The 26,407-nt window shown below is 41.9% G+C and overlaps 1 protein-coding gene across 1 annotated transcript in view; it reads left to right on the plus strand.

Annotated features, from left to right (window-relative positions):
• The window catches only part of FOXO6 (forkhead box O6), a gene marked incomplete at both ends in the record, with an annotated part of 117,461 nt that overhangs the window by 61,243 nt on the left and 29,811 nt on the right, over positions 1 to 26,407 (plus strand). The window lies entirely within an intron of this gene.

Raw genomic sequence — 26,407 nt, forward strand, 5'->3', positions numbered from 1 at the left:
TTCATTTGACTACATCTAATGAAAGGGAGCTCACAGTTTTTCTGGATAACTGATTCCAGAGTGGAATTGCTGTTGTGGATAGGAATTTGTTTTGGCTCATTCAGCTTGAAATCGGCTTTCCTATAAGGCCATTAATTCATATTCTCCATTCTAGGGAAATGGAGAACAAATTTTGATCTTCTCTGGAACGCCTCTTTGGGATTTAAAAACTGCTATCATATTACTTCCGTCTTCTGGCTAAAGATACCCCAGTCTTCTGTCTGGCCTCATAAAATATAATTTCTTGTCTTGGCCATTATTTTTTGTCTTATTTGGACAAATCCAATTTCTCTGGATGATAATGATATCAATGTAAAGTCCATTTATTTGAGTGCATCATTTGTCAGCATCTTCCAGAATTCCCCAACCACTCTAACCAATATAACTATGAATTCTGGGAAATGCACTCCTAAATTATCCAAAATTTTCCAGGCTGGGCAAAACTAGTTTAGCTACTTAGCTCTATTTCTGGATAGGCTGACTGGAGATTGTAGGAATTATAATGCATCTCTCTAGAGGGCACTGAATTAGAGAAGGCTACTTTAAGTGGACAACTGTACAAATTTCATTTTTGCTTTTGTAGAAGCATGGAATCATAGGGCTGGAAGGGATCTTGGTGTTTTCTAGTTTAACCTCTTGCCCAAGGCAGGAGTCCTTATACCATCCCTAGAAATGGAAGTCCCTACTTGCTCTCCTCACCATTACATATCTCCTATGTGTAGTTGGCAAGAGAACCTAGTCATTGTAAAAGTCAGAATTGTAGCATTTAAGGGGCAAAACACCAAATAGATTTCTCTGTCCCCTGTGTTGGATTTAAAAGAACAAATTCTATTAAATAATTGGACAAATGCCATGAAATCAGTTATAAACATAGCTTAGTTACATTTATATCATACAACTTTTTTTTATTGATACCTCCAAACTTCAAAAGCATTATTTGTTGGCGCCTTTTCTATAGTGTGTAAATTACACTTTGCCTGTTTAGATTCATGCAGGTAGACAAATAAAGTGAGACAATCATCTGTGGATGAGATGCATGTAGAAGGAATTATATTTCCTTTTCAACTATCTGATAAAAATAAAACCTGGAGAAATCTTTTGAGCAATTCATCTCACCTAGTATATTTTAGCCTTGATTGATCTGTCTGGGCCATATGGCATTAACATCCATGTTCACAAAATAGATTTAACATGATTTCTAAATTAAATCATTCTCTGAATCTGGAATATATTTTGAACCATAAACTCAGGCTCATATACTGCCCTTGAACCATGCATTCACTTACAGCAGCTGATCAAGCACAAAACTAACCAATATTAGCATGTTGGTTGAATCTACTAGGCTTGATCTGTCTAAATGTATTGTGTGAACCAAGCCACGATTGTTCGTTTTTTCCTCCCTTCCATAGAGGAAAATTTACTCCAGTGCCTAATAAGGTGCAGGTGAAATGAATTTGTGATTGTCCAGGATTTCACCCTGCAGAATAATCTGTGTGATCATGTCAACTTTAGAAGAAGACAGATGAACTCTGTAGGAGGAGCCATTTTAATCCTGTCCAGAGTAGTTACTGCAGGTAGTTATTTTATTTTATGAAATCAACGTGCTTGATTTCAAAGATGCTCATCCTTCAAACCTGGAAGGGAAATACTATAACATACTTACATATGCCCCCTTTCCCCCATATCAATTTCCAAAGAACTAACATATTTGATAGTTTGCTGTTGAGTGTCCCTGGGACCGGCGATGGGAGGGAAGAGTAGGAACTGGTCTGTGTGAGAATCTTGAGGCTGGCTGGTTAATACACAGTCCACTGAAGTTGGGCAACTATTACTAATTCAAACAAACACTTTCCGGTTCAAAGACCATGTTGCACATCATGTGTTCCCAAAAAGTAGCAGGTGGTAGGGGGTGGGTGGGACAAGAACAACATTGATTTCATTTCATTTGAAATTAAGTGATTAAATTTAAGTGTAAGTCCAGTGTAAATTAATCTGATTAAAATTCAATATGTCCAGTATAAATTAATTTAATTAAAATTAAATGTGATTAATAGAATTACTCTCCACTCCTGCATTTGATTGGTTTCCCTTTCTGTCTCTTAAAAATTACAGTTTAGTAACAACTTTTGGAGGCTTCCAAGTTCTGCCACAACTTGTGAGAGCCTAGTGTAACCCTTCATAAAGGAAGCCTAAACGTTGGTTGCAAAGTTTGACAAAGGGGATCCTCTTCTAAGCTAACTTATATAAATACAGGTAGATTGCAGGTTGAAAAATAATTACTGTAATGGATGCTCAGTGTTTCTTGGCCTGGTGTGGAAAAATCTATGATCAAGTAACCTATTTATTTCCTATGCAGTCTGTTGTCCTAGATAAGGGGTCCCCAACCCCCAGGGACTGTTTGGAACCAGGGCTTGCAAGCAGCAGGCATGTGCGCTTGTGCACGCAGCTCCAAGTTTTTGAGCGGCAGGCACTTGTGCACACCCATGAAGCCCCATTTGTGCAAGCACATGGCAGACAAATGGAGTTTCACACATGCACACGAGAGTGCTCACCACTTGCTCAAAGAGAGCTACGCACATGAGCGCACACGCCTGCCGCTTGCACGGATCCCTTTCCTCTCCCTCCCTCCCGCTGGTCTGCAAAGCCAGAAAGGTTGGGGACCACTGTCCTAGATTACAGGCAATTTCAAGTACCAGCTACTATCATATCTTCTGAGTTTTTACCCAGAACTGGAAATCAATTCATGACCACAAATGGGACCAGAAGGTGGTCATTAAGTGAGTTGCACCCAATTTTATGATGCTTTTGTGCCTTGGTTGTTAAGTGAATCATGTAGTCGTTAAACAAATCAGCTTCCCCCGTTATGTTTGCTTTTTGGAAACTGGCTGGGAAGGTCACAAATGGTAATTACAAGACTTTGGGATATTGCAACCGTCATAAATACATGTCAATTGCCAAGTGCCCAAAGGTTAATTGTGTGACTGTGGGGATATTGCAATAATTGTGAGTATGAGGACTGAGTGTAAGTCACTTTTTCCAGTGCCAGTATAGATTCAAACAGTCATTAAACAAATGGCTGCAAATGGAGGATTGCCTATAGAAGATGACCAGGGTGACCCTGACGGAGGGGGTCAAATGCGTCATAAGTCTCAAGTTCCTTTGCACCCACAAGAGATCTAAGTCTGGTCCACCTTGAATTCCGTTGACTCTTATCTACTGCCAATTTATTTTTGATTGTTAATAACTCAGATTCTTGTAGAGCAGAGGTCCCCAACCTTTTGCGCACCAGGGACCGGTTACATGGAGAGAGGTTTTTCTACGGACCGGAGAGGGCGTGATTTTGTGTGCTGCCTGCATCCCATGGATGGGGCTTTGCTTGTTTTTGCGAACTGGTTGCTGGCCTGCCGCGGCCCGGTACCGGTTCACGGACTGAGGATTGGGAATCCCTGTTGTAGAGATAAACCTATATTCATTTGTATTGTCTGGATTCACTTAACAACTGTGGCAAGAAAGGTTGTAAAATGGGCACAAAATTCATTTAACAACTGCTATGCTTAGCAATGGAAATTTTGGGCACAGTTGTAGTCATAAGTCAAGGACTTCCTGTATACTATATTGTACATCACAACATCCATGCCACTGTGCTGTTGCCATATACAGAGAAGGGGAATGCACGACGAGCATCTGCTAAGGCCTCAGGAGGTGTTCATGACCTCTTCCATGGCCGGATGCCTGGTTTTGCCTGCAGGATTGGAAGCAGACCAGTTGCACTTTAGATCATGGGGTGGGAAAATAAAAAAGCTGGCTCTTCCTCAAAGGGATTTGGTTCGTCCTGGTGTCCAGTGGCAGGCCGCTCCCTTGTTCTTGTCCAAGTGCCTTTTGACTGGAATCCTGCTGGAGCTCCGACAGGGAATGGCTCTGAATCTCTCTTTGTGAATGAATACTTTTCTCTGTGGGACTCTGGCGTTTCTGTTTTTGCCTCCAGCGTACTCTAAGGAAGGAGGAGTGGAGATGACAATCTCTTCAGAGGCAAGATTTAAGCCCAACCCTTGTTCTCTGTTTATCATTTGGAGGGCCAAGGAGAAGTTGTCTCTTGCAAACAGGAGAGTGGAGTCTGTCGGAACACTTTAAAGAGCTCCATGCTGTGTATGACTTGCCTCCAGAAGTTGTGGGTGCTCCATCACTGGAGGTTTTTAAGAAGAGATTGGACAACCATTTGTCTGAAAAGCTATAGGGTTTCCTGCTTGAGCAAGGGGTTGGAGTAGAAGACCGCCAAGATCCCTTCCAATACTGTTATTCTTTTATCAACAAGCTCTCTGCTAAAGATAGTTTGATCTGAGACATCTATTATTGCATTAAGAGTACGCTGCAATATACTTCCTTTCTTAGACTGGGCTGGTTGGCCATGATGTAGGAGATAACCAGGCTGAGCCCGAGGGTAGGGTCAAACATATCAGCAGTTTGGAAGTTGCTATGCCCTGTAAGAGTCTTACATCCATTCTCCCCCCCGCCTATTAAGTCCGTTGACTCTTACCTGGCACTAATTTGCCTTGTCAATTAGTAGCGTGTAGAGGTAGCATGAAATAAACTTGTAGTACTTTTGAATCCTATCCTGGATCCTGATCTCTTGCATAATCTTCATTCAGTCATGTCTGACCCTCAGCCACTTTGTGGATCAGCACTCTCCATGCTCACATCAACTCCTTCATATCCGCCACGGTCATCTCAGTTCCATCCTTTATGGTGTGTCCAGCCAGGGGATACTACAGATTCCCCTTCTCTTCTTTTTCTGCTGATCATTCCCAGCATGATTGACTTTTTGAGGAAGTCAGCTCTCATAACATGACCAAAGTATGACAGCCTCTGTTTGGCGATCTTGGCTTCAAGTATTATTTTTGGTGAGGTTTAGTCCAGGAGTTCTTTGTTATTTTTGCTGTCCATGGGATGTGTAAATGTCGTCTCCATCACTATAGTTATAAGATGTCCTCTCTTCTCCTGTCTGCCTTTTTCAGAGGCCAGGTTTCGCAGCGATAAGTAGCCATTGGAACCTGACACTAATCTTAAAACATTTTTGAGGCCCTTAGAAGTCTTTAAACAAGATTGGTAAACGTATGGAGCCGGATCAAATCCCACCTCCGTGTTACAAGCTGATACTTCCTACCATGCATTTGTCCTACGCGTTGATGTTTTTTTTCCAGCAATTTTTGGAACAAGTTTCTGAAGCCTGGTCTTTCGTTCTACCCTTATGTTTAAATTTCTCAGCTTTTGAACAATAGCACATGTTTCAGATTCTCAGCTTGTTAAAGATAGCCCATCCAAATGGTTTGAATTCCAAAAGGAAAGAACCAACTGGGACTTTCCAAATTCTGTTTTTCCTACAGTTTACTGGAGGTTGGCCATGTGTTGCTATACTTAACTCCCCAAACATTCCCATTTATATAGATATGTCCAGTGATAGGATTCAAATTCCTGAACATCCGGTTCTCTGCATGGATGCAGGCCTGGGCCTCCGAGGCCTAGAATGGACTTCTGGAAGTGACATCCATGCACTTCCTGTGGGCTAGGAGACCTCCTCCAGGCTTCCGAAGCCTAGAACGGACTTCCAGAAGCAGCATGGGTTCAGCCAGTTCTCCAAACTGAATAAAATTTAGCTACCGGTTCTACCGAATCGGTGTGAACCGGCTGAATCCCACCATTGGATATGTCCATATACAAGTAGTCCTTGACTTATGGCCACAGTTGGGAACCAGAATTTCTGTTGCTAAGCAATGTGGATGTTAAGTGAGTTGCAGCTGATTTTATGACCTTTGTGTCACAGTTATTAAGCGAATCATGGCAGTTGTTAAGTGAATTGTGTGGTTGTTAAGTGAATCTGGCTTCCTTCATTGACTTTGCTTGTTAGAAGCCAGTTGGGAAGGTTACAAAGGGTGATCACATGACCCAGGATGTTGTAACTGGGTAAATACATGCCAGTTGCCAAGCCCCCAAATTTTGATCACATGACCATGAGAATACTCATATGTTTGAGAACTGTTTGTAAGTCTCTTTTTTCAGGGCCCTTGTAACTTTGAACAGTCACTAAACAAATAGTTGGAAGCTGAAGATTACCTATATTCATTCTGTAAAGCCAACTATCTCCTTTTCCTTTACCCTGTGTCTTTTTTCTTACAATTTTGACAATAAATGAATAAATAACATTTCAGTGTTGTTTTTAAAAAATGGGATAGTGTTGATTATACCAGTACACACTAGCCTGTAAACTTCAAAAAAAAAAGTAAACAACGTCTCCCAGGATCCACAAGTCTAGTTTCTGTAAAACAGAATATATCCCTGCATTTCAGAGATATTGTGTTAACCCATGTAAATGTATGCAAATTTAATCAGTTTTTGAATGTCTGAAAAACCTTAAAATTAATGAATTGATTGGTCCTATTCAGCAGAGAAAAATATATATGGCATTTTGCATTTTTCTTGTGTACTGATATTGTCTTTCTAAGTGGCAGTATATAATGAAGCCTTGTTCGGAGCCGATGTGACAGCTCTGTAGAAGAAGATTCTTAGAAGCAAAAAGCCATCAAGGGTTTATCAGAGATTTTTTCCTTCTATATTATATAACCCTTTGACTGTGCAACAGAGATGGATGGCCGTGATAAAAGCACTGGAAATAGTTTTTAGGAAGTTTTGCATTTCACACTGCAAGTCTTTTTAGACAATGCTCTGTCCAGTGCAAACGTTTCACTAATTTTGCTGCAGCCTGTGGAATAACGCTCAGATCTCTTATTTTCTTCACAGATTATTGCACCTCAGTCGTATGTGCATATATGTTTTACAACCAAGGAACGGGTGCTCTCTGAGTGAGCCCAGGGCCAAATAATTGGCAGAACCAGAACAATTAAATTTGATTTAATTTTTAAATTAGGATCACGCTACATTAATTAGATTTCCGTGATTGTCTCCATGGACAATCATTTCATTTTCTCTTTTTGCCATGGTACAAAACAAAACAAAACAATTCAGTGCTAAATTTTGGGTTCAGGATTTATTTTAATTTTTTTGGGAATGTTGGAGGCTTGCTGATTACAGGACTACTTCTTGGGAAAAGAGATATTGTTCAATGGTTGAAGATATGTGGATAGTCCCACCTTCAATCTGTAACATGATAAAAATGGACAGAGTCATTTAGAAGATTGACTACATACAAACACAAACACAACTCCCTGCTTTATGCCGGAATCTCAAATTGCCAACTACTCTAAACTCTAGGGAATGATAGGCAGATGTAGGCTGACTTCAGCCAACAAAGAGAAAATGAAGCAATCTATATTCTGGTTTTGCTCGGCCATTAGTATAAGGAAGGTTAGCTGGAACACTCTTCTGTCACTAGATCTGGCAACATAACAAGCACAAATGTTTGAAATGGACCCATCTTTTCTATTTCCTCCCATTCCAATTTAACGCAAAAACGCCGCAGCAAAGCAAGGAAATAACAACACACAGGCTTCACTAGATGTCTGTACCTGTCTGGGCTTCTGGCTTTTCATTTTATTCTTTCTTGCTCCGTATTTGGCCTTTGCTGAGTTGGTGACCCAGCTAGCCAGGGATTGTGGCCTCCCAAATGCTAGACCTGTATCTTTAGAGTCCTGAAGTTGCAGAAGTCAGTTCCCAGCTGGTTAGGAATTCTGACAACATATCTGAAGGTCACCAGCTGGGGAGACCTGGATTCGTCTCTTGATTAAATTTGCATACTTTTACATGGATTAACACAATATCCCTGAAATGCAGAGATTTACTCTGCTTTATAGAAACTGGACTAATGGATCCTGGGAGGCAATATTTTTTTTAAAAAAGACTTTCATTCCTAAGTGGGAATTTTTAAAAAGTGGGATGTGGTCTTTAAAAGTCATGCTCACTTTTTTCTCTCTTTCTGATAAGGATGCTTATACTCTTTGTACAAAAAATAATCCTTTGCCTGTGTTTAATCGGGATGGCATTTTACAAATTAATTGCTGATTGCTTATTGAATTGTATGTACAGGTAACTTTCTTAAGGCTGGTGCTTCTACAAATCTATATTCAGCCAAGCGATAGGTGCATGGTAGAGATGTCTTTAAGGCATGCTGGCTGAGGAATTCTGGGAGTTGAAGTCCACAAGTCATACAAGGGCCAAGTTTGAAGACCCCTGCTTTAAGGAGTCCCTTTTCCAGTGTTTCCAAGATAACTGTTAAGATACTGAGAGTGAACACATACTCCTTTTTTAAGGGAAGATCTTTGCTGTTGTTAGCCCTTCAGGGTAATCCAGTAAAGTAGCACATCCAGGAATACGAACTCTATCGTTAATGTAAAATTATATTAACAGAATCTTGCAAGACTGAGAGAGAACATTTCTCCACCTCCCTTTTCCTTTTCCTACAGCTCATTTCCTTCTATGGACTGAGAAATCTTTTTATTTTTTATTTTTGGTCCTGGCTGATGTGAGGCTTTTCTTCTGTCTCCCAAAGTCATTTCCACATACCAGTAGAGTTGTAATTTTGCAGTTTGCAATCAAACTTGGAAGTTGTAAACTTAGGGAGCTTTGAGAGTTCAGGGGAAAAAAAGTGTGCGTGTTTGAGGCAGGCAAAAATAGCGCTGGGGTTGCCATACTGTGTCCTGACCAATTAACTGATTAAGCATTGCAGGCCGACTTATCCCTCCTCCCTTCCCATTAGACAACTCTCAAGGCTCTTTCCTCTGCTTACTGAACACTGCATTAAATCTACTCTGTGACAGACTGTTGTGCACTGATTTATGGACCAGACATCTTACCACACTGACCATAACAATGTTCCTTCTTCTCCCTTTCTTTTATTAGTAATAGATTTATGCGCTGTCTTTGAAGCCCACCCCAAAGTTTGAGGTTTGTTTGTTTGGTTTTTTTTTTAAAAAAGAAACACCTTAGAAAATGGAATCCAATCTCCTCTTAGCCACAGAAGCTTTGGGCCAATCACTTTCATTGAGCCCATCATACTTCTCACGTTTGTTTTGTTGGGATAATTTATGCTTTGGGGCAATAGGTTATAAAGCTATCAAATGATAACGAAAAAGCCCACTGGCCAAAGGAACATAATCTCAAAACAAAAACATGGTCCAGATTGAAATCAAGCCTCCCACTGTCAACTTTATCAGAGCTAAAACTTCTTAGCAGACTGGAAGATTGTAACAAAGATGTCGCTCTTGTTTTCCCCTTGATGTCATCAAGATTACAGCCTGTATGCCTAGTTTAGTGGGTATGTCTAGTTTAATGAAAAGAAGAACCAGGGATGACATGATAGCAGTGTTCCAATGTCTGCCACAAAGAAGAAGGAGTCAAGCTATTCTCCAAAGCACCTGAAGGTAGGACAAGAAGCAACGGATGGAAAGTAACCAAGGAGCGAAGCAACCTAGAACTAAGGAGAAATTTCCTGACAGTGAGAACAATTAATTAGTGAAACAACTTGCTTCCAGAAGTTGTGGGTGCTCCAACACTGAAAGCTTTTAAGAAGAGATTGGACAACCACTTGTCTGAAATGGTGTAGGGTTTCCTGCCTGAGCAGGGGGTTGGACTAGAAGACCTTCAAAGTCCCTTCCAACTCTGTTATTCTGTCATTCTGAGTCACAAAGAACCGTCCATACTAAATAAGCAGCTGTTTAGTATCTACTGTATCTCCTTGCCAAAGACCCTCCATTGCTTGGGACGTGACTTCATTTGTCCCAAGTTCTTCTTATGTCTTGCATTGGTGTGAAGGATGGGATCCTTGCCAGTTTGCTCTGCAACCCAGGCAATGTGACTCTTCCTCTAGTCTTCAACCTGTGCTGACTTGCCATAGCCCACAAGCAGTTTGGGAAGGGCGTGTGCCAGAGGAGCGCCTGTGTTCCCTTGCGAGAACACTGAGCTTGGTTGTGTTTTAATGATGGGGATGCTATAAGAGCTCTTGGTGGAGGCAATTGAACCCAGGGGAAAGAATACTGTAATTTCATGCAAAAATTACAGGTTAGCTCAGCGAGATGTTCTGCTCGGCTTCTGGTGACCAGCGCAGAGGGGTAATTAAAACTCTGCCTGTTAGAAAGCCCATGGCTTTGTTGACTCCTTGGGGGAAACACAGCCCCACGGCATCAGCTCTCGAGTGATCAACTAGCACCAGTGGCAATTGCTATCCTGGAATGAGGGTGCCTCCTGGTTTTCGGGTTTGTACAGAACTCACCTATAAGTACTTAATTGCACTGCTATTCTAATTCCTAAGTTTGATCCACTGAGTGCCGGGCAGCGTGCGTGAGGTTCCCCAGTGGTCCTGTTATGAAGGCATCACCTGGATTTCAACTTGTTCCAGCAAGGTTGCCTTCAAAACATACAGGTAAAAACAAACACCTGCCTGAAAGAAGCCTTCAGAATGTAACTTTTCTGATTATTATTTGTTGGTTGAGAGAATCCAGTGGCTTACAAAAGTAGGTAACTCTATCATACAACAACTCTCTCTCTCTCTCTCTCTCTCTCTCTCTCTCTCTCTCTCTCTCTCTCTCTCTCTCTCTCTCTCTCTCTCTCTCTCTCTCTCTCTCTCTCTCACACACACACACACACACACACACACACACACACACAGAGAGAGAGAGAGAGAGAGAGAGAGAGAGAGAGAGAAAGAGAGAGAGAGAGAAAACTTGAGCATAGAAAAAAAGAGACACAATATAAATTCCCAAGAGAGCAGAATTTTGAATTACCTGGCCTAGAAGAAAGGATTAATGATACAGTGCATGTTTAAGATCCCTGCAATTCACTCTACATGGGTCTGTCCTTAATGAGCACTCCAGTTGTCGATGCCCAGAGGCATGGAGAATCTAAAGGACAGAATTGATGAAAACACCCTCTTGTGTGGAGCTCGGTCATTGTTCAGTTTCTTTCCCTTCTTTTCTGGGTTCACTTCCAAACAATGTTTTCAATTTTGGGAAGTCCTGAACACAGAATGGAGAAGCTGTGCTGCTCCCTTTCCCTCCATGTTGCTGAATATCAGCATTAGCAAGAGCTTGGCTTGGCCAATAGTGAGGAACTCTGGGACTTGCAGTTCAATCAATACCTGGAGAAAGATCGATTCAATGCCAGCTGTGCTGGCTCAGGAATTCTGGGAGATGAAGTCCATGAGTCATAGAAGAGCCAAGGTTGCCTACCCCTGGAAGAGGTATGTGCGTGAACGCTTCTGCTTGGGACCTCCCATGCATACCGTGAAAATGCCAGGCAGAAAGAGTCTGCAGAGAGTCCGACAAAAGCATCCTTGAGATGCAGCCTCTGCCCGTTTAGGTCCCAAAGGGTTGATGTGTGTTGCGCAACAGCACGATGCTGCTTTAACCAATTGGAAGAAAATACAGGCAGTCCTCGCCTTCTTTGCAGTGCATTTAACGACCGTTCAAAGTTGCAACGGCTCAGAAAAAAATGTGGGTTATGACCGTTTTTTAATAGATAATGATCTTGGCAGCATCCCCAGGATCATGTGATCAAAATTCAGACGCTTGGCATTATTGATGACCGTTGCTGTGTCTCAAGAGCCTGTGATCACCTTTTGAGATCTTCTGACAAGCAAAGTCCATGGAGAAGCCAGATTCACTTAACAATTGGGTTGCTCACTTATCCACTGCAGTGATTCACTTAACAACTCTGGCAAAAAAGGTTGTAAAATGGAGCAAAACTCACTTAACAAAGGTCTCACTTAACAACAGAATTTTTTGGGTTCAATTGTGGTCGTAAGTTAAGAACTACCTGTAGTTGGATCTTCTAGATACCCATATCATTACCAGAGCAGGCTGGGTTTATTGTGTGTCTGTCCTTCCTGAAGATGCGGTTTTAAACAGCAAGACCTGGAGATTCTCAGTCACCGTCCCAACTCTGAACCTTGGAAGCTATATTTATCCAAGTTTTCTGCTTGACATTCAGAAAATGGCTAAAGATATTTAAAGATCTTTGGGGAAACTTGAGAGTTAGCATGAAGACCAGTGCTATTTTTCTTCTTTATATGCTGTTTTTAGAGTTTTGGTGTTGATTTATGTTCACTGTTTTTTGTTTTTTTATTTAAATTACAGTTATATTTATTTTCTGATGCCCATTCTGGGCAATGATTCCCTTCTCTATCTACAACCCTTATCTAAATCCAAGGTAATGCTAACCATTAATTGAGTAGATTTCTGTGCACGGGCATGATTAGTAATGAATTAATTTAACTGGAACTTTACATATGGTCCTGATTGTGTCTTTCAGTCCAATCAGGAATTGGACTGACCTAGTGAAAACTATCTACTGTTGCTTTCAGTGTGGTATAAGAAGTCCTTAATTTACGGCCATTCATTTAGTGAGCAAAGTTACAACCGCACAGAAAAAAAATGACTGATCCTTGCACTTACCACCATCGCAGCTTCTCCACAGTCACATGATAAAAATTTACATGACTTTTCATCCAGGGGTCACGTGACCCCCCCACTTGCTATCTTCTGACGAGCAAAGTCAGTGGAGGAAGCAACTGCATGATTTACTTAACAACTGCAGTGATTCTTGCTGTGGAATCATAGCAAGGAAAGTCATGAAACGGGGCATAATTCACCTAACATCTGCCCTGATTAGCAATGAGCCCGATTGTGGTCATAAGTGAAGGGCTAACTGTACTTTGGAACAATCTCCCTAATGCCTTCACAATTGAGGCCGGGCCCTGAGAAGCAGACTATAATATTGCTTAACCTGAGTTATAGAAATTGAGTTTTGCCAATTGTAAGGCTGAACTTCTTAGTGGCTTGGAGGAAATTTGTCTTCTTCTTGGTGGGAAGCTTCTGGTTCATCTCCCCTCACCCTTCCCAAACTCTGAGCTGTTCAGGAAGTTTCATAGAGTTCATCAGCAAATCTGATCTCAATTGTAATCCATTTTTGATCAGTTACGCCCTGCTAAACACTGCCCAGTTTGATTTCCCCTGCGCAACACCGGCAGCTTTAATCAGCCAATCTGCTCTTAATTCTTCTAATCAGTTTCACACAGGGTTTCGCAACCCCCTATTTTAAAGATTGAGCCTGGCTTAATTTTCCCTCCATATGTATCAGATATAATTTCAACAGGCCGGATGAAGCGACTGAGATAGCTGCAGATCTTCAAGCTCTGTCTGGACACATCTCACCCAGCTCAAGCTTGACCTGAAATTCTAATGCAAACTGTAGCTGGAGGGAGTGTCATTTCTGAAGCTATAATAGCGTGTGAAGCTCAGCAAAGTCTTTAGAGCTTAAGCTGCATGCTTATTAAGCACTTAATTTCCAATTTACTGGCGTTTTGGAGCAAGTGGAAATTGCAGTGAGCTTAATACAAACATTTTAATACTAACGTCTTACACTGAAGATTTTTATTATTAATATCTGTTCATAACCATGTGAAGTCGCCGCTGCCATTTCTTTAGCTGGTGTTGGGCTTCTATGCATTCAGTTCTTCCCAAGAATCTAGGATGTTGTAATGTATTGGTGTAATATATGTGCAGATCCAAAGCAGTGTGGCCTTTTGCAACTGACAGATGGAAATGTTGTCAATGCACAGATTTTGTAAGTGCCGTTCAAGGTTTTTTGGTATGGAACCCAGTTTGCTGAGAGCTACTGTGACCACGTAGGGACGTGGTGGCTCAGTGGGTTAGGATGCTGAGCTTGTCGATCAGAAGGTCGGCAGTTTGGTGGGTCGAATCCCAAGTGCCGCGTAACAGAGTGAGCACCTGTTACTCGTCCCAGCTTCTGCCAACCTAGCAGTTCGAAAGGACGTAAAAATGCAAGTAGAAAAATAGGGACCACTACGGTGGGAAGGTAACAGCGTTCCGTGCGCCTTTGGCGTCTAGTCATGCCGGCCACATGACCATGGAGACATCCTTGGACAAGCGCTGACTCTTCGGCTTTGAAACGGAGATGAGCACCGGCCCCTAGAGTTGGAAACGACTAGCACGCATGTGCGGGGGAACCTTTACCTTTACCTTTTTACTGTGACCACATGGTCCATTTATGCCCTAATCTTTCAATTTCAGTTTTCAGAACTTGATATCTGTGGAGACTCTCAGTCATCCAGGTCATAGGTGCATTTTCCTTGAAGACGTTTCTCTTCTCATCCAAGAAGCTTCATCAGTTCTGGCCAAAACCGTTGAAGATTCTTGGATGTGAAGCGAAACTTCTTCTTCCTCAGGGAAAAAAAAACAGTCCAGTTGCCTTTTGAAAAATCAGAATTTGATACCTTGAGATCTTCTCCAATTCTTCTGTTCCTGGTATCAACACATCAATTATCCATACTTTCTTCTTTTTAATCAGTTATATCTGGTGTGTGGTGCCTAGATTTTATCAGCCTGTCTTTGGCAAATCCTACAATGTTTTAACCTGCTCATTTTCAACTATTTTTTTTAAACTATTAACACCATTTATTATTTTATTATTAATTATTATTTTTTAATGCTGCTCATCTCTCCCTTATAAGGTGACTCTGGGTAGCTTGCAAGTTATAAAACAAATAAAAATAAAGTATGCAAACTTTAAAATGACACAGATTAAAATATTATTTATTTATTTTCCATTACTGGTACACGATCATTTTTCACAGATGTTGCAGTGAATCATTTTGGTGACTATGTTATGTCATTATTTGTCAATGGCTTGTGCAATCTTCTTGGATGAGATGAGTATATGATCTACTGCTTCTTTGTACAATCTGCACTTTGAATTATTTGATGATTTTTCAATTCTGGCCTTGATTGGTTTAGTTCGAACAGCTTGAGCAGCCAAATTCAAGTCTTCAGTTTCTTTTTTTTAAATGTTCCAATTGTAAACCATTGCCAGGTTTTATCTTTCATTCATTTCTCCTTCATCTTTTGTAGAAATTGACTGTTGTTCTTGTTGTTGTTGTTATTATTATTATTATTATTATTATTATTATTATTGTTGTTGTTGTTGTTGTTGTTGTTGTTGTTTACAGTCAACCATAGACTGTTTAGACTGAATTTGGCATTTATATCCACCTATCATATCCTTTCCAAAGATCTGCGTTAGGCAGATGTTGTTTGAGGGTGTTAAAAGTTAAAAGTTATCATTGCAGGATGTAAGCTCTTCGAAGTAAAGCTGCCTTTTGCAATTGACTGATGGTATTTTGTCAGTGCCAGTGGTATTCAAGTGATGCTCCAGTTGTTTTGGGATTGCACTCAAGGCGCCTATTATTACTGATACTACCTTTGTTTCTTTTGCCACAGTTGTTCTATTTTTATATGAAGGTTTTTGTATTTTCTCCAGTTCTTTCCTCTTCTGCTGACTCCATGTACTGCCACATCCACTGTCCAGACTTTTTTGTCTTTCTTATCAAAATAATAATTATTATTATTATTATACAATACTACAGAATGGTTTGTAGCATTGCGGCTTACTGAATAAGCAAGAATAGACCAAATCCCATTAGGCTCATGGCTTATGAATTAAATGGCTAGGTTTAGAAGAGCTGCCGTGGTGCAGTGGTTCGAATGCAGTATTGCTGTCTAATTCTGCCGACTGCCTGCAGTTCGATCCTGACCGGCTCAAGGTTAACTCCGCTTTCCATCCTTCCGAGGTGGTTAAAATGAGAACCCAGATGGTTGGGGGCAATATGCTGACTCTGTAAACTGCTCAGAGAGGGCTGTAGAGCACTGTGAAACAGTATAGAAATCTAGGTGCTATTGCTACTTATGCATGCACCAACCTAAAGTTGAAACAAATCACATTTTAGTTTATTGTAATGAACCTAGACTAAATGTTTTTCTAGCCCGAAGTTGACTATTCTGATGGACAACCCATATCCAAAGTATTGGAAAAATACTCTGTTTGCCAAATGAGGCTTTTAACTTAGCTGGCCAGGATAGGATATGCCATCTTTTGTTGCAAAGCATTAGACTTGCTACTAAATTAAAACTCCTAACCTTCACTTGTGTCCTGTTTTCAGTGCGCATTTAATTCCTATAGTTCTCCTGTTTATAGGTCTCTTTTGAGCATTTTTCCTGTGGTCTTTTTTTATCTGTGCTAAATTTACACATAGTTAGACATCTGCTTTTCCCAGACACCACTCACTTGTGCTACGGTTTGCAAAACTAAAAGTTAAAAAGAGAGAGAAGGGGGGGAGGAGGGCTGTTGAAAAGATAACACCGTGGGATGGTAAAATAGGCGGGTGTTTGTGGAACAGAAGATAACAAAGTCAAGAAAGCTGGAGAGCAGGTGGGCGTAAAGAACTCAGATTTTTAAAGATTTTTTAAAAAACGTCCTGATAAATGTGGGGGAGGAAGGGTGGGACACTGTCCAAGATGACGAGAGTTGTGAAATGTTTTGCAACAGCTAATTGCAATCAGCAGCAAAGCAAGTAAATAAATAAATAAATAAATAAAACCCATACCTATATTAAGAGTCAGATCTTTTTCTAAGGAGCCAAAAAGACGAAATAGAAAGGGAAGCAGAACTGATCTTCTCTCTGTAACGGCAGCTACGAATCTATGGAACGGACAGACACTTGAATTGTGTGTCTAGTGTAATTGTGTGTCTTTAGAGCACACGACTTTGCCTCTGAGTTATATTGAACTGAATTGCACAAGCTGCTATATCTGGAAAACATGGATTGGGTGGTGGTGGTGATGGAAACATAATGAGTTCAGAGAGCCTTTAGGAATATGAATTGATGCCATTGATGATTGAATGATCGATCGATCGATGTACAATTGTGTTTATTCCTTTGACATATAGAAAACAGTTGTACAATGAAGCAGAGTCTTGTTCCATTAATTTTGGGTCACCTGTAGGAATGCATAGCTGGGCCTCTCATCTTCACAGGCCTCCCAAACTTTGGCTGTGACCCCCAGATTAAAAAAAAGGTAAAATAAAAGGTTATTTGCTCCTCCCCTTATGGGGAGTTTTGTTGACTTTAGCCTAGAGCTGTGTCTGGAAATTTGTCAGGTGCAAAGAATCAGGACCATACGTTGAGTTGCCGTCAAGAAGATTTAATGCTCAAGTCTATGCTCAACAATCTAGTCAACTAATGTCTAATAGTAAATTGGCGCCAGATAAAGGTCAACCTAATTCAAGAGGGGTTGAACTTGGACAGGTTTGTCGGAATGTAATGATTCTAAGCTAATGACATGTTTAATTCTGCTGCCCTGCTCTGCCTGCTTTTCTCCTACAAAACACTACTGTAGTGACCTTTTTAACTAGTTAGGAGAGAAAGGACTTAATGTCTAGGCAGTAATTTTAATTATTCTTATGCAGTCACATTTATACTTTGTCCTAAGTCCACTTACTTTGTCCTGACCCATTTATTGGGCTATGCCTTCCCTCTGCTCCTAGAAGGAAACTCCAAAGGTTATATATATATATATGCAAAGGTTATTTTATATACATAATAAGACTGTTAACTTAGTTACACTTAAAATAGGTTATTTATTTTAATATCTCAGAAGCACAGCAGAGTGTATTGAAGCATAAACGCATCAAATGGGCTGCACTTGAATATCTAGTAAGAAAGAAAGAAAAGGAAGGAAGGAAGGAAAGAGAAAGAAAGGAAGAGAGAGAGATAGAGAGAAAGAAAGAGAAAGAAAGAAAGAAAGAAAGAAAAAGAAAGAAAGAAAGAAAGAAAGAAAGAAAGAAAGAAAGAAAGAAAGAAAGAAAGAAAGAAAGAAAGAGAAAGAAAAGGATGTTAAATACCAGGTTTAAACTGTTCCACTGCAGGTGCATAGTATTAAATGAATCTGTTTATCTTATTGTATGAATAAGGCCAAAGGTCAGCTGTGTGTAAGGATTTTGGGGAGACTGGGAAAGGAATGGTAGAGACAGCAAACATAAACAATTAAGAAATAGTAGGCAAGTCTGTCTATAGCTTATTAATTGGGGTTTTAATTGGGGTTTTATATTTTTTCAGGGATTTAGTTTAATCTTTTTAAATTGCTCTTAATTTTTGTATTGATGTTTTATATACCCTGTAAACTGCCCTGAGTCCTACGGGAAAGGGTGGTATATAAATTCAATAAAATTCAAAAAAAAAAATTCAAAATTACCTAAATGCTAGTTTAGCTCAGGTAGAGAGAAACTTGGGAAGATACATTCCAAGACATTCAAAGAGACTCCATCTTAATGAACTTAATATAAATAAGGCTGGGAAATTCCTTTTACCATTTTCAAGTTTCTGGATTTACCTCTAAACTACCTTAAAGATCCCTTGTGTTTAAGGCATCAGGCTACAAATCAGAAGATGGTGAGTTTTAGTCCTGCCTGAGGTATGAAAGTCAGGTGGGTGGCTTTGGACAATCACCAGGAGATGGTGAGTTCTAGTCCTGCCCTATACGTGGGAGCTGGCTGGGTGACTTTGGACCAACTCACCTCAAAGGGTTCTTTTTTGTGGGGAAAAGAGCAAATGGAAGGACTATCAAGTATGCAGTGGTGGGATTCAAGTAGGTGAACAACCAGTTCTCTGTGTGAATGCCACTTCCGGAAGTCTGCTCTGGGCCTGGGCAACAAAAAAATTAAATACCGGTTCTGCTGAACTGGTGCAAACCAGCTGAATCCCACCACTGCAGATATGTGTGCCGCCGTGAGTTATTATCAAAAAATTATGAAGACGTGATAGAAGTCAATCAATTTTTCCCCGGTTGTGTGGGGCCTAATACTCTGGATATCTACGGTACCTGTAAAAGATGACACATTTTTGGTTACAAGGGACCAGTAGCAGTACTGCACAGTTTCAAACTGAGATCCCCCCCCACTTCATTCCTACTGTAAGAGCAGCTAAGAACCGGATACGGGGTCCTTTGCAGAAACAGCTTATAGCTTCTCACTGAACTAAAGGCGCTCTGCAGCCTAAGGCATGTGAAAATTTCAGCATAAAATTCATGGCGGTATCGGGTAGGCAATAAATAAAGGTGAAAATGAAGGGGGGGGGGGGTTTCAATTCCTACCAGATACTTTTCCATAATTAACCCAACCAGGACAGAGATTCAGTGCATCTTCTGGGGTTCACACCGCAACTGAGCTTTCAAACTCCCGCACCATTCGAAGGGTGTTCATCTCAAAGTGCATAGCTAAATGTCTGAGGACTAAGATTCTCAGTCCTCCAGGACACGCTTGTCCCAAAGGTGTTAAATCCTCCCATTCTCCACCATACAGTCAGAGCTAAAGAAGCTTCTTGGGTGAGAAGCAAAATGTCTTCAGGAGAGTTTTGCCCCATTTTACGACTTTTCTTGCCACAGTTGTTAAGTGAATCACTGCACTTGTTAAGTTACCAACATGGTTGTGAAGTGAATCTGGCTTCCCCTTTGACTTGGCTTGTCTGAAGGTCGCAAAAGGGGATCACGTGACCCTGGGACACTGCGACTGTCATAAATATGAATCCGTTGCCAAGCGTCTGAATTTTGATCGTGTGGCCATGGGGAGGCTGCAACCGTTGTAACTGTGAAAAATGGTCATAAGTCACTTTTGAACTGTTGTAAGTCAAGGACTGTCAGTATGCAGAATTATAAGCTGAGCCAATGGGTGGTTTTAAACTAAGATGAAACAAGGTTGGCTAGTTTGTGCATCATATGAATCTAGGGGCATACAGATAGTCCTTGACTTGCGATTTCTATTGACCTCAAAATTCCTGTTGCTAAGTGAGACAGCTGTTAAGTGAATTTTGCTCCATTTTACGACTTCCCTTGCCACAGTTGTTAAGTGAATCACTGCAGTTATTAATTACACGGTTTTTAAGTGACTCTGGCTTCCCCAGTTTACTTTGCTTGTCTGAAGGTCGCAAAAGGGGATCACGTGACCCCGGGACACTGCGACCGTCATAAATATGAGTCACTCGCCAAGGGTCTGAATGAACCTGACCATGGGGATGCTACAATGGTCATAAGTGTGAAAAAACGGTCATGTCACTTTTTCCGGGGCCATTGTCACTTCGAACGATCACTAAATGAACTGCTGTAAGTTGGGCTATCTGCAATTAAAAACTGTGTGTGTGTGTGTGTGTGTGTGTGTGTGTGTAGGAACTTGGCGATTATAGACAAAAAAAAAGTAGCCTGAAAATGGACTATGGAGGCTATAGGAATTTTATGCTGTTGTTGCTTTGTTGTGCTGTTACATTTGGGCTGATTGTGGGTCACAGTCCAGAGTTGTACCTCTCTTGCTGGTTACCAGCCTGCCTGCCCTCATCTACCTGCACGGCTTGGAGCGCTGAGGTCTGTTGTCATGGCGCTAATGCTTTGTCCCCAGGGAACCTGTCCCGCCTTCCTCCTCTCCCTCCCCATTACATGCGGTGCTCCTTCACCACCGGAGATCTTTGTCCTTGTCATGGCGACTGTCAACAGGGTTTTTTTGTGGCTCCCTCTGCTTGGGCTGCCCAGGGAGAAGACAGCGGCAAGCAGAACATCTGTGCCAATTAAAACTACACAAGTTCCCCAGTCAAGGTCCCCGAGGCCCATTAACATCTCGGTTCCAATGGAAGAGAGTGGGGTGAAAAGGAACTAGTATCCGTTCTAGTGTTTCTCAACCTTGGCAACTTTAAGATGCGTGGACTTCAATTCCCAGAATTCTCCAGCCAGCCTGGGGAATTCTGGGAGCTGAAGTCCACATATCTTAAAGTTGCCAAGGTTGAGGAACGCTGATCTGTTCAGAGGATTGGAAAGGCAAGTTCACACCTATGCAAGGAAAACTGGTACATATTTGTGTTTGAAGGAGCATCTGGTCTCGGGTCTATATTGCAACTTGAGTACTGCGTTGTGCTTTACTTGGAAATGCTTGAAAAGCGTCAGAAAGTGTCAGTTGATGCAAATCGCAGTAGATTTTTTTTGTCTTTTTATGACCCTGTAATTCCTTTAATTGGGGTGGAGTTGGGGGCAACCGAATGGAGCTGAATGTTTACTGGTTGGATGCTCTTCCTGATGCCTATGCAGAATTCGCAACAGATGTTACGTACTCGCTGCCTAGGATTGAACTCTCAACCTCTTGAGCGTGAGACGAGTGTCTTCACCTCTAGGCCACTGCGTTGCTTGCAGTATTTAATAAATTCTTAATTTTGGATTCTTCCAATACCTGTTTTAAAAAATCTGGTGACTGGTTTGATTGGGGCACAATGTATTGGCTTGGGGTCAGTCTATGAACTCTTAAAAAGTAAAGGATTCCTGTTCCAGTCATGTCCAACTGTAGGGGGCAGCACTAATCTCTGTTTCCTAGCTGAGAGAGCCAGCATTGTCCACAAGTCCCAAAGTTGCCAAGTTTGAAGACACCTGCTCTAAAGCTTCACAGACACTTTTAGGCCATTTTGTGGGATTTCCCCACCCTTTTCAGGATAGGTTTTTCTTTCCTAAAGTCTTGGGGTTCCCCCAGCACCGACTGATACTTGTCTCTTGCATGGGAGTGGTGCCATTTGGGTTCCATAACCGGCAACAGCACTCACAGTGAGACTGTCAGAAAAAGACAGAATGTTATTTACATTCATCACCTCTTCTGTCTCCAGGGAATGACAACTACAGTAATAAGCGTGCAAGTGTTATAAAAAAATGCCACCCATACTTCCAGCTTTTCCCCTGTAAACAAACAAACAAACAAACAAGCTGGAACCTACATTGACTGATGTTTCAAATGTTGGTGTTTTCTTGCTTCACCAACGCACTGTCAAAGCTCTGCTCTTTTTCTTAATGTGTGTCGTGTTGCACACTAAAAAAGTGGCAGAGCTTTAATTGTGTTGTTGCAGACACCACCTTGATTTTTTTATGCCTTATTTCCACCACCACCTTGCCCCCACAATGTCCTTGGCCTCAATTACATCTCATTGGCTTCCATTGGCAAGACTATTCAGAACTTTGGGACAGCCCAACCCAACCCAAATGCTAAATTTCCACCTGCTAGAAGCTAAGTAGTTAAAGAAGGAAAGACAGAATATACAGGTAGTCCTTGACTTACAACCATTCATTTAGTGACCATTCTAAGTTACAACGGCATTGAAAAAAGTGACGTATGACCATGTTTCACACTTACAATCATTGCGACAACCCCCCATGGTCACATGATCAAAATTCAGACGCTTGGCAACTGACTCATGCTTATGACAGTTGCAGTGTCCCGGGGGTTGTGCAATCACCTTTTGTGACCTTCTAACAAGCAAAGTCAATGAGGAAGCCAGATTCTCTTAACAACCAGGTTACTAACTTAACAAGTGCAGCGATTCACTTAGCTTCTGCAGCAAGAAAGGTTGCAAAAAATGGAGCAAAATTCACTTAGCAAATGTCTTGTTTTAGCAATAGAAATTTTGGGGTCAACTGTGGTCGTAAGTTGAGGGCTACCTGTATATACATTTATCTTGTCAGCATCTTTTGACCCCTCTTGTGTAAAAATGGAGGCCAATAATACTACCATTCCCACCTTTGCAGGATGAGAGATTTCCCACTGAAAAAAATATATATAAGTCACAATAGCACCGAAGCTTTCAAAAAGTTACTTGAAGGCTCCAACAGCTCAGCTTGGAGCAATTGATTTCTTTTGCCAAGTGAGTTCTTTTTGACTTAACAGAAGTTGGGGGAAGCAGAAATTATGAATAGCTGCTTTCTTCTATTGGCCCTTTGACGTTCTCTAATGACTCTTATAACTTGATCCTATAGTGCACGGTTCCCCAATCCCTGGTCCATGAACCAGAACTGATCCGTGGACCATTGGGAACCGGGCCACACAAGTGGCGGTTGAGCATGCAAAGCTTTTATTTGCACAGGTGTGGAATTAGGTTGCATGTATGAAACCAATCCCACCCCACCCTTCCACCCACTGGTCCACGGAGCCAAAACTTTGGGGACCGCTGGTATAAGTGGGTGCCAATCTAACATCACGATCCTTTAGTTACTTTCACAGTGGCTATAGAAAACTTCCTTGCTGCTTCTGGGTTGCTTACAGAAGCCATGATGGCTCAGAAGAACCGTAACATAACCATAAAAAATATCATGTAGGAAGGCAGAAAATGCAGTCAGAAGGACAGGTGAGAGTGCATGTCATACGTATCACACACATTCTGGAGAGAGAGAGCAGTTCCCCGTGGATGGGCTCCAGCATGAATCCAAAAGCTTGGAAGACTAAACTTCTGGTCCCGTTGACTGACCCAGATTGGGTCCAGTACATGTCATATATCCCATGAATGAGGCAGCTATCGCACTGTTGTGCTATTACATCTCTGTATAGATTTGTTCTTCGTATAAGGACGTCTTATGCTCCTAAAACACCTAACTAAACTCTGGTTTGCATTGCATTGTTGCTGTTGCAGAAATGTTTTGAGTTCCCTTGGTCCAGCCACTAATGGAAGAAACAATAACTTGGAGAGGACTTTCCCCCAGGGTTCACCCTGTTTCCCAATGGAGCTTTTAGTCACTGTTTCCTGGATTCTCTCTCTCCCCCCCCCCCTTTTCAAGCTGCATTCTGTATCTTGACTGGGAGAGCCCTGCCGGCAGCATGGTTAAAAATAGCTCCGAGGAGGCTGTGCTCAAGCATCTAATCAGCCGCCAGTCAATTGCCTGCCCGTCTGAAGAGCGGTTTATCAGAAGCAGGATTGCCAGCAGAGATGGCAGTGGCAGCAGTTGCTAATTAACAGTTAACCTGGGGTTGCAGGAAGATCCCAGCCAGGGAAGGCTGGATGTGTCTCTAACTGGGAGGACCAGAATATAATGTGCCTGGAATGGATACAGCATGCAGCCCACACTGGTGGATCCTTAATGACATACTGGTGGCAGCTGCCAGGGTCAGCCTTGATGATGCTGTCCACATATTTTGGTGGTTTTACTTGCCCTGGAAGAGAGAGGATGAGCTGGAGCAGATGAGCTGGAACAGGGACATCAGCTCAAGCCTGAAAAGATGGATGGAGTTTCTGTATCAAGGCAGCATGCTGACATGGTTAAGCTATGTTAGATAGTTCTCACAGAGGCTCGTGCAAGCTAAAGTGCATTGGGCTTGATTGCTGGTTCAAAGGCAACAAATGTCTTTGATGCAATACCCTCCTCTCTTTCACTTTATCTTGGTTACCATGGGCCTCCTTCTCTCTCACCCAGATGTGTACATGCCTTCCCAGCTGTTGGGCAGTATCCCTACCAGTACAAAGTCCTCCTAGCAACTTATTTGCATCCATGCCCTATGTTATTCCATGGGCATCTCTCACCTTTTACAAGCTACTTTCCCACATTGCTTTAAGACAGTCTGTTGGAGTATGCAAACTACATCCTTGGAGGTGTAAACTACTATTTGTGGCTTGGCATGATATGTTGCCGATTGTGTATCTTGCAAAGAATGATTAAAGAAAACATGGCTTAGTGTAGTGCACAATCCAGATAACTATGTTTGCAAGGTGGCATATAGGCCTACATATAGATGGTGTGGTGTAATCAAAACATATGTTGCCTCATATCTGAAGTTATTTTCACACCGTTGTTTTCCATTTTCTTGAGAATAGTTACCAGGAATAGAGCTTTTTCTGTTTCTTTGTGTGAAGCATGAATCTTTCCTGTCATCTTTTTGTAGGCAAGTTAAAAACTGGTCCTCATTTATTTAATTAGCTATTTTACGTGGTTGTCTGTCAGGCACAGGCAACCAGAATCACTTGTGAATAGGACCATGAAGACATTTTATTGTCAATCACCTATATTACAAGAATCTTACCAGACTGTCTGCCTTCCCTTGGAAATGGCAGGTATTGACGTAGTGGCTTGTTCTCAGATGTTTCCTCCCCCAAACAAACTCTAAGCTGGAATGTCTTTTGATCTCTTCTTCAGCCAGTGGTTCCACCGCACTGCCCTACTTAATCCTAGGTGGCTAACAAAAAGTACAGGTAGAACGCAGTATTAACAACTCTCACTAGACACCAAATTATTGAGGCACCTCACAATTACTTCTGCTCTGGGAACAGACATAGCTTTGTGGCTGCTGAGGGTCAACACTGACTTGATGATGCCTAATCAATTAATCACGACATCAAAGCCGTTTCTTCACACAACACCCCTTAGCCAGGTCACTTCCTCGTCTTCATGCTGCATTTGCACAATATGCTAAGCTTGGTCAACACTGAGTTTGATAGCATGCCTTGCAAACCGAGGCTACAGGAAAAATGAATAGTTTAGAATATCATGGAAGCCCACAGACTAAGTTAGTTTGGTTGAACTGGTGTTTCACTGAGTCTGCTGGAATCACTTTGCAGTGACCTTTTTTGGTTTGTCTCAAGGGTTAGTGCCATGGGAGAGGAAAGGAGGTTTTTTGTGGCAACCTGGGCATAACCTTTCCATCTTCCAGCAAAGATTCCCATGCTCCAAAATGTCCACGACAGTCCACACTTCAATAGAGCATTGAGCACTTTTATTGCGCAACACCCTGCAGTTGTTACTTTGCTTTTTTACTGTGGCACGCTGGACTTCCAAGGGTAGCTGTGAGAATGGGAAAGGGTGGAGCAGGGGTGGGTGGCTGATGCAGTTGACTTTACGTCAATCGCCTCTCCTGTCAGTTTGAAAATAGCTTGTGTGGGTTGTGGTCAGGAGAGAGGAAGTTGGACTGATTGGGAAACAGCCCGCCCCAGCTCTGAGTCTCAGAAATGACAAATTAAGAAGATAATCTTTACTTAGAGATCACAACTTGTCCCAAAAGTAAGGGAGGGAGATCTGATGGCCCTGGTGATCAGAAAGTGGGCCTGAGTGAAGGTATCAAAGTGGACTACATTTGTTGTTGTTGTTAGCTGCGAAGTCGTGTCCGACCCATCGCGACCCTATGGACAACATTCCTCCAGGCCTTCCTGTCTTCTACCATCTTCTGGAGTCCATTTAAGCTCACGCCTACTGCTTCAGTGACTCCATCCAGCCACCTCATTCTCTGTCGTCCCCTTCTTCTATTGCCCTCGATCTTTCCCAGCATTAGGCTCTTCTCCAGTGAGTCCTTCCTTCTCATTAGGTGGCCAAAGTATTTGAGTTTTAGCTTCAGGATCTGGCCTTCTAAAGAGCAGTCAGGGTTGATCTCCTCTAGGACTGACCAGTTTGATCGCCTTGCAGTCCAAGGGACTCGCAGGAGTCTTCTCCAGCACCATAGTTCAAAGGCCTCAATTCTTTGGCGCTCAGCCTTTCTTATGGTCCAACTTTCACTGCCATACATTGCAACTGGGAAAACCATAGCCTTGACTATACGCACTTTTAAATAAAGGCTGGACGGCCATCGGTTGGGATGCGCTGCTGTGTTCTGTCCTTCACTGAGCTAAGAGCTGAACAAAATTAGGGTTTCCTCAACCTTGGTGGCTTTAAGATGTATGGACTTCAATTTCCAAATGCTGCCTGTGGAATTCTGGGAGTTGAGGTTTTTAAAGGTAAATGACCCTACATGCTCCCTTCATAGA

The sequence above is a fragment of the Vipera berus genome (assembly GCF_964194415.1).
Source record: "Vipera berus genome assembly, chromosome: 9".
In the NCBI taxonomy this organism is placed as follows: Eukaryota; Metazoa; Chordata; class Lepidosauria; order Squamata; family Viperidae; genus Vipera; species Vipera berus.